Raw genomic sequence first — 13,526 nt, 5'->3', positions numbered from 1 at the left:
GCTCGGGTGGGGGAGAAGAAAGAAGGACGCGGGGGGAGGGTGGGAAGGGATGAAGTTGTTATTATTATTATTTTTTCTTTTTCTTCTTTTGTTTTCTGGGTTGCAGGCTTGCGGGTGGGGGGGCGGGGAGGGGGAGGGATGAAGTTTTTTTTTTCTTTTTTCTTCTTTTGTTTGTTTTTTTTTATAATTATTTTAATGTTTAAAAAATATTAAATGATTTTTTTAATAGCATTTTATTAATTTTTTTAATATAAAGTGGGTCCTGAATCAAGCCACGTCAGCATTTAACTGAGAAATTCACGCCAAGCTAACGGAAGGTATAACATTGACACAAATTCGTAAAATGAGGTATGACATTGTCAATTTTAAAAGATGAGGTATGAAAGTATTGTGACACCAATAGTTGGGGTAGTTTTTTGTACTTTACCCTAATAAAAAGTACACCAAAAAAAAAACAAAAATAACCCTCAGTTCGTCCCTCCCCTCCCCCTCCCCCCCCCCTCCTCTCTCGTAGGAGAAGGAGAAGGAGGAGGAGGAGGAAGAAGAAGAAGAAGAAGAAGAAGAAGAAGAAGAAGAAGAAGAAGAGGAGGAAGGAAAAAAAAAACAAAAAAATTATTTTTTTGAAAACCCATCAAACCCCAAATCCACCACTCTCATCCATTCTCCACATCCTCTTCCACACTCATCCTTCACCTTCTCTGCGCACCCATCTTCCCGCCGACGGGATCTGGTGTTTTATTTTTTATTTTTTTTTTTTTCTAGGTTGTAGGAGGGAGAAGAGGGGAGACAAATTGGAATTTTTTTTTTAACTTTTTATTATTATTTTAATATTTCAAAATTATTAAATAATTTTTTTTAGTTTTTAATAATATTTTAATAGAAAGTGGGTCCCGAATCAAGCCACGTCAGCATTTAACTGAAAAGTAAACAGCTAAGTAACGGAAGGTTAACATTGGACCAAATTCTAAAGATGAGGTATGACATTGTCAATTTTAAAAGATAAGGTATGAAAGTGTTGTGATACCAATAGTTGAGGCAATTTTTTATACTTTATCCTAAATATTAATGAAAAATCATTAAAATTTAATAAATAAATAAAACAAGAAAACTTAAATTTTAATGAAAATGACCCAATTTTAATATAAAAAGTAGTGCCTAGTTATTGGTCCACTTTCATAAATAGTGCCTAATTCTTGATCATATTTCATTAATAGTGTCTAGTTTCATAAATAGCATATAGTCCAGTTTCATAAATAGTTTCCACCTATTAGTTTAGTTTTAGAAATACTGCCTAATTCTTGGCTTCGTTTCATAAATAGTGTATACTTATTGATCCAGCTTTATAAATAGTGTCTACTTATTGGTCAAGTTTTATAAATGGTGTTTAATTCTTGGTTCTGTTTCATAAGGTTTGGAACTTAGACCCTTTTTGGTCCTGTAAAAGTACCCATTGCACCGAAAACAATGAACCCAAAAGTGATCATTTAAATCAAAACCTTGAGAAGATTATGCTCTCAATAATTATATTTAAAAAAACTGTTTTCAATTACCAAATTAAAATTCCCTCACATTTTCTACATACCTACAATAATTAAATGTAGCTCTCCATCCAATTTCTTGAGCTTGAGTGTCATGTTGGAGAAAGTTTTCTTTGTGCTTGTAACACAAGTGGTACACCACATGTTATTATGTAAGCGGTGGGAAATATATTTTTTTTATGTTATTAATTTTTTAACACAAGAATCTCACCACTTGACTACGATTGGAAAACAACACCACAAAAATAAAACTGGGAAATGTAATTCAATTTGAAGTCTTTTTCTTATTCTAAGCAAAATATATATATATATATATATATATATATATAATATAAATATAATATCTCTTAATAATAACTAACAATGTGAAAAAAAAAGAGTGAAAAAAGGGTTTTTTTCTGTTTTTTTTGGGGGGTGCGGGGGGGGGGGGGGGGGGGGGGTGGTTCGCGCGTTGCATTTTTATTTTTTATTTATGTTTTTTTGTTTAAATTTTTTTTGTCTTTATCATTAAATAAAGTTAGAGGATGATTTTTTATTAATGCAAAGATTTGAAGCCCTTTTCATTAGTTTTCCTTAAAAAAAATTAAGACCCTAAAGGTGCATTTGTTGCACCGGGCTTATCTCAAATTGGACTAGCTTCAAGGACTAAGTTGGAATGGCTTAGAATAGACTAAGTTAGACTGGCTTAGAATGGACTAAGCTGGACTAACGTAGTAAAGTGTTTGGTGTAGTGTTAGACTAAGAAGCTAGATTAACTAAAAATGGAAACAAAAAACTACTTGTTAATACCTAAAAATTTACTTAATGAGCTCTCTGAGTCCTAATTCAATGGTAGGAATGCATTAGCACAATGATAATCCCTAATTTATTCAAATTTACAACCAATCACCACAAAGAACGAAGCAAAATTTTGATGAGAACAAAAAGTTAAGGAAAAATGGAAAATACTTGCAAATAATCGCCATTATCTAGATTCGAATTGGAGAGAGCTTTCCAATCTTTGACACAACTGCTGAAAACTTAGAGAAGAAGAAACCAAGAACACGCAGAGCAAAGGGAACATTCGTGGATTCGATCCGAGATGCCAAGTTTGTGGAACGGCGAAACTGGCCTGTGGCGAGGCCCAGCAAGCTGACTAGCAGGGAGTCAAGGTTTGTGGAGTCATGAGAATTGGCGGTGGCTTGGATTTAAGACGAACTTGGATTTATTGGATTCGTTTCCATCAAACACAGTCGAAGGCGTTAAACCCAGTCTTGTAGACTTGGAGATCTTCTGAGATGGAGAAAAGGGAGGGGGAAAGAGTGGGAGGGCAAGTCATCATTTGAAGGCTCAGGCGTAGGGTGAAGCAAAGCGGGGAGACGAGATTAGAAATCCTCTCCTTTTCGAGAGTTCTCACAAAGCCCACCTAGCGAAAGATTTAGTCGGCACGAGTCCGACTTAGTCCCATTAAACTCAACCTTTGCTTGCACTATACATGGACTATTAATCCTAACTAAGCAATCCAATCCATTAAAAGTTAACATGGCCAAACAAACACGCCCTGAAGGGTTAGCTACAAAAGGGAAAATTTTGGAGGATTATGCTAAGGTCATCTCCAACCAAAAGGGCTAAACATAGTCTTGTCCAGAAAACAGTGTCAGATCATATTCATATACCATCTTCAACCGAAGTAGGGATGGCAACAATTTAGTTTGGGGACAGAAATACTTTATCCATCCCTATAACCACGAAAATTAACTATATCTATAACCGCAAATTAACCATTGAGGATTGTCCATAACCCTACTCACCGGGTAATGGATTTCCCATCAGTTAATAGTTATGTTGATGCACAAAATCAGCAAAACTTTGGAACAACATAAAGTTTATGACCTTCGCTCGGTTGCTCCGGTCACTTAGTGAGGATAGTATGTAAAGAGATGGAGATAGGGAAGCAAACACAAGAAATATATTCATTTAGTTGACGCATCATAATTTAGTAGATATGAATTTGTCATTAAATATTTGATGTATAACATGATTCAATGAACGAATCTTGTGGAGTATAAAAATTAAAGCATCAAATTTAAAATATTGATCATGTTGGCTCATTTTTTTATCTCTCTCACAAGCACCTTTGAATTCTTATTGACTTTGATTCAGAACTTTTGAACTTTCCGAACAAATGCAACTCACATGTTTTGTATTCTCAAGGTAATGGGTTCAATGAATAATGCTTATATTTATATATATATATATATATATATATATATATATATTGTTGTAGGTCTATTTGACTGAATTGTATAAAGTACAGAGAGAGAAGAGAGATGTAATTTTGAGGTGTGTGTTGTATCACCCCCTTATGCCTTTATTTATAATAGTAGGATAGGTAGAATCCTTACCCTAATAGGATTACATCTCTAATAGGAATTAAACTACTAAAAGGAATATACAAGATAGTCTTAGACGCACTAGGATTTACACAATCACATTCCTAATCCAATAGGACTGCAACACTCCTTCTTAATTGTGTAAATACTCAAACAAAACGTCGCATCAGATCTGCAGTAGATAAGATATAACAATTGATGAAGTCGTCGGCACAACGGGTGAATGCAAGTCTCAAATATAAGAACATATGCATCGGTAGTAAAACTCACAAAACTTCGCTATGGTAAAACCCAAGGCATGGGGAAAACCCATAGACTAAGGAGAAAAGTGAGAAGTATGCATAATGTCTAAAACAAACTTCAAATAGTACGAAAGTAATGAACTCAACGAAGTATGATCATCCCAGGATGGGTGCCTCGTTACAACCTCGTTAGGTAGGAAAAACCCAGTGAAAAAAATGCTGCTAATCGTAGGAAAAATAGTACATTAAGATCAAGTAAGTATGCTTCAGGATACTCCCCTTAAGTTAGACATAACTTCCAGATAAGAGAACTACAAGATATTCAACTCAGATAATTTACACATAACAATTTCTTGGACAAGCTTCTGAAAAGTAGACTTGGGCAATGACTTCGTAAAGAGATCGACCAGGTTGTCCTGGGAATGAATTTGCTTGACTTCAATGTTCTGATGTTGTTGTTGCTAGTGAGAATAAAAGAACTTCAGCACTATGTGCTTGGTGTTGTCTCCCCCAAAGATCGTCGTAGGAAGGTCAACGACGGAAGGACGACCACTAGTGCTTCGAATATGTTCCATAACTGCTCTCAGCCAAAATCACCCTCGCGAGGCTTCATGCAGAATGAGTATCTCAGCATGGTTCAAAGAAGTCACAACTAGCGTTTGCTTGGTAGACCTCTAAGATATAGCGGTGTCTCCAATGGTAAAGACATAACCTATATGAGAACATGCCCTATGTGGATCAAACAGATAACCAGCATCTGTATAACCAACGAGGCAATAATCAACCCGAGGACCCAGGGGGCGGCGGCTCTTCTCAAGGATTCGTGGGTGTAGAACAAGCCCAAATTCGTCGCTACCTTGAGGTAGCAAAAAATGTATTTACCACCATTCCAGTGTTTGCGTGTAGGCGCATTACTGTATCTAGCCAAAAGATTAATAGCGAAAGAGATGTCAAGTCTAGTGCATTGAGCCAAGTACAATAAAGCACCAATTGCACTTAGGTATGGAACTTCAGGCTCCAAAATCTCTTCCTCATCCTCATTCAGACAGAAGGGATCTCGTTTAGCATCTAGAGTACGAATGACCATAGGAGTATTTAAAGGCTTTCCTTTATCCTCATTAAAAAGTCGTAACACCTTTTGGGTGTAGTTCGGTTGATGAACTAGGATTCCACCTGAACAATGCTCGATCTTCAAGCCAAGACAATATTGAGTTTTCCCAACATATTTTCTCAAATTCCGATTTCAAGTGAGCAGCAATTTCCTCAAGCTCTATGGGAGTTCCAATGAGGCTCATATCCTTGACATAAACTGCAACGATCGCAAATCCAAAATGTGACTTCTTAATGAACACGCATGGGTATAGTTCGTTGTCACATAACCCTAACTTGTCAAATATTCACTCAAACAGTTATATCACATCTGCTCGGATTGTTTCAAACCATAGAGTGATCTTCTTAATCTAATTGAGAGAGTGTTCCGTGGTCTAGAAGTATTTGAACCAATCAATGGAAGTCTTTTTGGAACTTTCATGTACATTTCTGTATCTAGATCCTCATACAGATACGCGGTTACCACATCCATAAGCTGCATATTCAGTTTTTCGAAAACTACCAAACTGATAAGGTAGTGAAACGTTTTGACGTCCATTACAGGGGAATATGTCTCCTTGTAATCAATCACAGGGTAGAGAAGTCTTGCACTATGAGGCGTGCTTTGTATCACATTATTTTATTCATTACGCTTCCTCACGAAAACCCACTTGTAGCCCACGGGCTTCACATATGGTGGAGTAGGAGCTACAAGCCCAAACACCTTTCGTTTCGCGAGTGAATCAAGTTTGACCTAGATTGCTTGTGTCTAGTTTGACCAATCCATTCTACATTGACATTCATCAATGGAATGTGGTTCAATATTATTGCTAAGCATGATGTCAAAAGCAGTGGTATACGTGAATGCATCATCGATAATCATCTCATTCTGATTCCAAACCTTGTACAATACTTCATAATGGATTGAAATATCAAGATTTTGAGGAGGCTGGTATGTCTCATCTAAAACATCACTGTAATCTAGAATAACCTCATGCGTTGGAACGGATGAGTAAGCAATGGTCGGATTCAAACTAGGTTCACTAGTTTGTGCCGTTTTCCTCTTATAAGGTTACGAATCATTTGAACCAGAAGGCCTGCCACGCTTTAGGGTAGGAGTAGGTGATTGGCTAGCCATCAGTGTACCTTGTTGTGTGGAAGGTGCGGCCACCCTACCCTCTGTAACGGTTCGGCCTTCCACGACAATGTTACGGCGTATGTTCGGTATGTCCATCCTTGCAGGTGCGTTTGCAGCGGGTATATGTGATCTCGTCACCTTTTCTACATCAGTAAAAGCATTCGGCATGCTTTAAGCAATGCTCTGAAGATCTAGAATACGTCGTACTTCAGTTTCAGACTGAGGGGTGCAGGGATCTAAATGAGACATAGTGAAAGTAATCCACGAAATTTTTCAAAAACGTTAGTGATCTTATCTCCCCCTAACAACGGGAAGACTATCTCATCGAAGTGACAATCCGCAAAACGTGCGGTAAAGAAATCTCCTGTCAAAGGCTCTAAGTAGCGTATAATAGATGGCAAATCATAACTGACGTAGATTCCCATTTTTCTGTGATGACCCATTTTGGTATGTAGTGGCAGCTCTATTGGCACATAAACTGCGCACCCAAACACAAGAAATGTAAGACGTCAGGCTCGTATCCAGTAACCAACTGTAACGGTGAATGAGATTGGTAGCAGTGGGCCTCAGGTGGACCAACATAGTTGCGTGCAATATTGCATGGCCCTAGTAGATACCGACAAATTGGTTCATATAACCAAAGTCCGAGCTATGGTTTGAAGGTGCTTTATGAAATCTTCTGCCAAGCCGTTTTGGGTGTGAACATGGGGTACAAGATGTTCAACTTCAATCCCAACAAACATGCAATAATCGTCAAAGGTCTGTGACGTAAACTCTTCAGCATTATCTAATCAAATCAACTTGATCAGATAATCAGGGTAGTGAGCCTTAAGCTTAATAATTTATGCTAAGAGTTTCGCAAATGTAGCATTACGTATGGATAATAAGCAGACGTATAACCATCATGTCGATGCATCAACCAACATCATGAAGTATCTAAATGGTCTGCATGTTGGTTGGATAGGTCCACAAATATCCCCTTGAATCCTTTGAATAAATTTAGGGGGGTCGTGAATAATCTTTATAATTGAGGGTTGAATGTTCAACTTCCCCAAGAAACATGCTTTGCAAAGATGCTTTTGAGGATACAGCGCATCATATCTCGTCCGAGGTGTCCCATTCGATCATGCCAAAGCAGCAAAGTGTCCTGGAACCCAACCATAGGGCCGGCCACATGGTGTTTCTTGACGGCTCGAATGGTTGTTATCTATAACCCACTCGAGAGATGTTCCAACTTCTCGTGAATATGTTTCTGGCCATATTCGTAAGAAGTGATACAAAGAAATTCAAAACCATTCTCTTCAATGGTTTCAACATAGTATTGATTATCTCGAATATCTCTAAAACTTAGCAACGTTCTTCCGGAAAGTGGAGAATAGAGTGCCTCTTTAATGGTTAATTCAGTACCATTGGACAACATTATACGGGCCTTTCTGTATCCTTCTATCAGGTTGGATGGGTATGAGAGGGTTGTCAGATGTGCATTCTTACGTACGAAGTTAGTAAAATAGTGTTTCTCACGTAATATGGTGTGCATAGTTGCACTATCAGCTAGACAACTAACTTCCCAACTAGTCATACCTAGAAATAAATTAATTGAATTAGTCACATGCATAAATATAATTCTATTCATTCAATTAATCAATTTGAGAAATAATATCCATAGTTCAAAACAAACCAAAACCAACAAATAATTCTAAATACTTAGAAAATTTGTTCAAAAATTAAACCATAAACCTAAAAATAAGGAGGCTTCGGCCATTAGGGGTAAAACACCCTAAAAACATGTCTTAGAAAAATAAAACTTTATTCTTCCATAGGAGCGGATCCTTCTGAAAATTTGAAACCTCCATGGATGTAGTAGCATCTTCCGGATGTTCCACATGTGCAAAGTTAGACTCACGACGAGAATGATACTTGGCAATGGCCTTGGGGGTAGCTCGGCATACGCGTGACCAATGATCTTTTGATCCACAACGATAACACATGTCCAATTTAGTGGAATCTTATTAAAAGGTAGCTTTTCCCTTGTTCTTGAAGTTTGGGGCCTTCGAGGCAAGGGGTTGGCGCTTCTGGGTCAAGTTTCCTCCCTTGGATGGGCCTCTGTTCGGTGGACCTTGGGCCCATGGTGGGCATTTCCGCCCTTTTCTATGGCCACAACGGGACTTCCGTTAGTTGTGGCTGCTAAAATTGGTCGCATGCACTTCATGCGTGGTGTTCGAGCCAATAGGTCGAGCTTGATGATTTTTCATCAAAATCTGGTTCTGCTTTTCAACGAGAAGTAGAACAGATATCAAATCCAAAAATTTGGTGAACTTCTATGCCTTATATTATTACTGCAAGACAATATTGGTGGCATTGAATGTCAAATAGGTCTTTTCCAGGAGATCCTATTCAGCTAAGTCCTTGTTACAGAACTTAAGTAGTGATGAGATTCTACAAATTTCAGAGTTATATTGATTCAAAAACTTAAAATCTTGGAAGCGTAAATGCTACAAGTCGTGTCTTGCTTCAGACAAGTAAATGTTTTTCTAGTGATCAAAGCGATCTGCCAAAATGAGCCAAAAGGTACGGGAATCCTCCTTTGTGAGGTACTTGATTTGCAGTGTATCATGGATGTGTTTTCTAATGAAGATCATAGCAGTAGCGTTCTGAGTTTCATCGATGGGTGCATCATCGATTGGTTCCTTGCTAGTAGCTCTAAAACTCTTTGCAATAAGATGGAGCTTCACATCTTGAACCCACTTCAGGTAGTTTTTTCCAAAGACTTCTAGAGCGGTGAAATCGAGCTTGTTCAAGTTCGACATGTCCTTAAACGGAGGGTACAACAAAATGTGATTAGTCATATGGAAAGCCATAAACTTATATTGTAGAACATTTGGGTTCTATAGACATGTATTGGTTTAATTTAATCATGAAAGCTACAAGTTTCATGTGGTATGTTTTGAATGAAAACTTCGGGTTTCAAAGGCACTAAATTAGAAACTACAAGTTCAATTTAGTTATGAACATTCAGTTTATATAGAGGTACCTGCAAGAACACATAATACAATATACAATAAAGTGTAGTGGATTTGTGGATTGCTTCAGGAACCCAAGTGTGAGTGCTTCAAGACTATGAAAGATAGTTAACGATTCAAAGAAACAAAATAATTTATTGAATCGTTAATGGCAAAAAGTGAGCTTCAGGCCAATAATTTTGGATTAATTGTCAGATTAGTAGACTGTTGGGCACTTTAATTAATTCAATAGATCGAGACCATTCGGGGTTGATCGTAGAAGCAAAAATAATTATAACATTCGGGTTAAAATGATTTAAAATGCCAAAAATTAGCATTAGATTAGAAAAACCATAGCCCAATAGCATTGGGTTTGGGTGCCGTGAGTAGGGCAAAGACCTAAAGCGGCATGTGGGCTCGGGTGGCTGCAAAAAGCAACCCAATACATGGCTGCAGGCCACAGGCCGAGAAGTGGGAGGCCCAGCAATAAAGCTGCTGGCGTTATGAGCCGAAAGTAATGCACAAGCAAGGCCAACAAGCCAAAGGCTCAGCCAAAGCTGGGTTTCGGGTATACAGGCCGCATGAACAAGCCCATCAAGAGCCTTTGGCTTGTGGCATATGGGCCGAGGCAAGGCAAAAGTCCAGCAAACAGCAATAGGCTGTGCTAGCGTGGGCTGGGTTTTTAGGCCTTATCAGGGACAAGCCCAGCATGGCTTCAGGAATGCGGGTATAGGCTCGAGTTGGACCGGGGGCTTCAAGCCCATGTGGTAGTTAACCCAAGTCGAAGCCTGGTTGGGTTCGAAAGACGGCAAGCCCAAAGGGCTACGTGCATAGTCCAGGGTGTCAAACGACACCGTTCCCCACGCAGCTGGGCTTCGGGTTAATGTGGTAGTTCGGCGATGGTGCCATGATGGTGCGGCAGTAGTGCTGAAATTCCTTTTTTTTTTTTTTTTTCCAAATTTTTAGGGTTAGAAACCCTAGTTGCTTCTAAATTAATTTCGATGCTTTGACTCATAATTCCATATAGCATAAATGCGTAATGCATGGACAAGTATATATATTGACAAAATATATGAACATACATACAATATATATATATATATATATATATATATATAAAATTGAAAGGAAAATATAGGGGGTTCATGCATCATGGGGAATGTTTTCATGCTTCAAGGTTTTTTTCAAATATCTTAATTTATTTTAGAAGAACCTGATTGGAAGAAAACAATTGAAAGCCTTTGAATTGTAGAAGAGTGCCTCCTCCTATGATCCTTCAATTCCTTAGCTTCTGGCAAAAGTGTGCTGATAACGTGTTGTAGGCCTCTTTGACTGAACTGTATAAAGGATAGAGAGGGAGAGGGGCCGACGGCAACAGATAGAGAAGAAAAATATGTAATTCGGAGGTGTGTGTTGTATCACCCCCTTATGCCTTTATTTATAGTAGTAGGATAGGTAGAATCTTTACCCTAATAGGATTACATCTCTAATAGGAATTAAACTACTAAAGGGAATATACAAGATACTCCTAAATACACGAAGATTTACACAATCACATTCCTAATCCGATAAGACTGCAACATATATATATATATATATATATTAAATTGTATAATATATTATTCGGATTGGATTCAGGAACTGTTACGGATCAGAACCCTTATGACTATATCTAAAACCTTAATCAAATAATATTCACAGTTTTTTCCCATATCCATAACATACCAGAATTTTCTTACCCAAATCCATTCCATCGGGCAGTTATACACGGTTATCAGGTTTAACGGTTATAATTGTCATCCCTAAACCGAAGTGGCTAACCATAGCTCCCTTCATAATTTAATAATTTTAAAGGTAATATAAAATTAGGGGGAAAAAAAAAAAAAAGGTGAAGTGTGTTCAATTCCAAATAAAAAAAAGTTTCAAAAAAAAAAAGGGTCAAACAAAATTAGCTTTATTTGCACTCATATTTTGTATCTCTCCATCCAATTTACTTTCTATACTTTTTTATTTAATTTTATTTTCACTTAGTACTACAGAGATTAAATTTTATTTGTCACTTAATACTACTGACACATCCCGACCGAAATCAAAGCGTGTTGGCCGTCATGTGAGGGTGACATAGCCATGTGCACAGTGCGGAATCAATAATAATATAAAAATGCGAATAAATAAAAACCAAACTAACTAGAGCACTAACTAAGATAAGGTGCAAGACAAAATAAATGTGAATTCACAACCAGAGCATAAGTAGCCTAAGTGCAGTCCAGCAGGACAATTACTAATTACAACACCCAAAGTTGACCATACAAAGGTGATAATCTATCAGAGCTGCCGTGGATTCCTCGCAAGCCACCAAAAAGCACTCCTAACAAGAACCTGGATGGGCGCAAAACAGAAAGTGTAAGTGGGCAAAAACAAAGCTTTTCAAAACCATTTCAATTACCAAAGATATTAACCCCTCGCTGTAAAACTTGTATAATTTCCCAGAAAATAGAATACATATCTATACCACAACCATGCTCAGAATAACAAAATTCACAAATATGCCATATCGAATATCTTAGCATAAAAATATGTAAGCCAGGTGATATAAATCAATGCAAAATGATATGTCAGCCGAAGTCACCTAACATGACCCATACGGCTCAATTCCACATCTCAAAAAATATACCTACACACGAGTCAGAACCACCTAAAGTGGTTTGTACGACAAGACTAGGTGTAAATAAATACTCTCAAGTGCTACGATCACGTGAAGACTGTGCGAATAATCGCGGGTCACCTACGAGTCGGAACCACCTATAGTGGTTTTTATGACAGGACTGTGCACCTAACTTGGATCCAAGGTGAGCTTATGGTGCAGGAGGTGAACATCACGTGAAGTACTGTGCCCTAACCACGGGCGGGAGCACTAACACCGGGGGTGCAAGTTTATGAGCTCTCAACACATCTCACATAATCAACCAATTTACATAAACAATCTACAACTCACCTGGTACTTACCTGAGCGTCCACAGCGTCAAATCACAATATGCACATATCATACAAATTCATAATCTAAGCATAAATCAATAGGCATGGCATTTCAAACATAATTTCTTTTAAATCGATTTTCTGGGAAAAATCTCAAGTATATAGGTATATACGGAAAACCAAAAGCCCACTCACTAATATGTGGAAGGGTCGTAGCCCCCAAACCTCGATTGACTGTGCTCGTCCTGAGGATAGGTCTCACCTATATGCGAAACAACTATATAAACGTTAACTTAAAGCACATAAACGAAACTAGCTAATAACTTTTCATACATTGCTTAAATGAGGTGTTTGAATACACCAACGTGATCTACTCAACACCACAAACATCCCCATATTTTTAGAAAAAATTTCCGACCACCCACGAGCCGCCACACGCCGGCCAAGGCACGGCCAGACGAGCCCCCACGCGCGACCAAGCCTAACGAAACAGTTAACGGTAGTTAGGAATATTCCATGGAATATTACATTAAAAACCTTAACAGAAGTTAACGGCGTTACCTGACGCCGTTAAAATATTCCGTCAACTTTGACGGAATATTTCGTCGTCTTCTTCCTTGGTTCCGGAAAACTGGAAAAACTTTAAAACTTCATATCTCTTCCATTTCTCAACCAAATTCCATGAAATTTGTCTCAAATTAAAGCTTACAACAAGAAGAAAAAAAAAACCTTACCAATTTCAAGCCCTGAAATCCACGGGATCTCGCCGGAGAAGCCTCGATAATCCGGCCAAACTTGAAACTCACCAAACTCAACTTCCCGATGTCCAAAACACTTCGTTTTTCTTCTCTGAGCTTCGTGAAGACGTTCTAAAGCTTCCTAGCAGCTTAAAATCTCCTTAAAACTTCACATTTACGATTGCATGAATAGTGCTTAAATCGGAGATTATGGTTTCTCGGGAAAATGAAGGCTTCACGTCCAGATAATAGTGTAAATGAGTTCCTGAGCTTGCAAGGAACATAAAAACATCTCCTCGACGTCGATATGTGAAGAAATGGAATGGTTTGGGTGGTGTCCGTACGACTTGTACAGAAAATGGATGAAGTTCGAGAGAAGGAGAGAGAGAAAAGGTCAACGGGGAAAGGAATTTTGTGTGTGTGTTGTGTGGTCCA

Source organism: Pyrus communis, chromosome 10 (genome assembly GCF_963583255.1).
Source record: "Pyrus communis chromosome 10, drPyrComm1.1, whole genome shotgun sequence".
In the NCBI taxonomy this organism is placed as follows: Eukaryota; Viridiplantae; Streptophyta; class Magnoliopsida; order Rosales; family Rosaceae; genus Pyrus; species Pyrus communis.
This window is presented reverse-complemented; position numbering follows the sequence as displayed.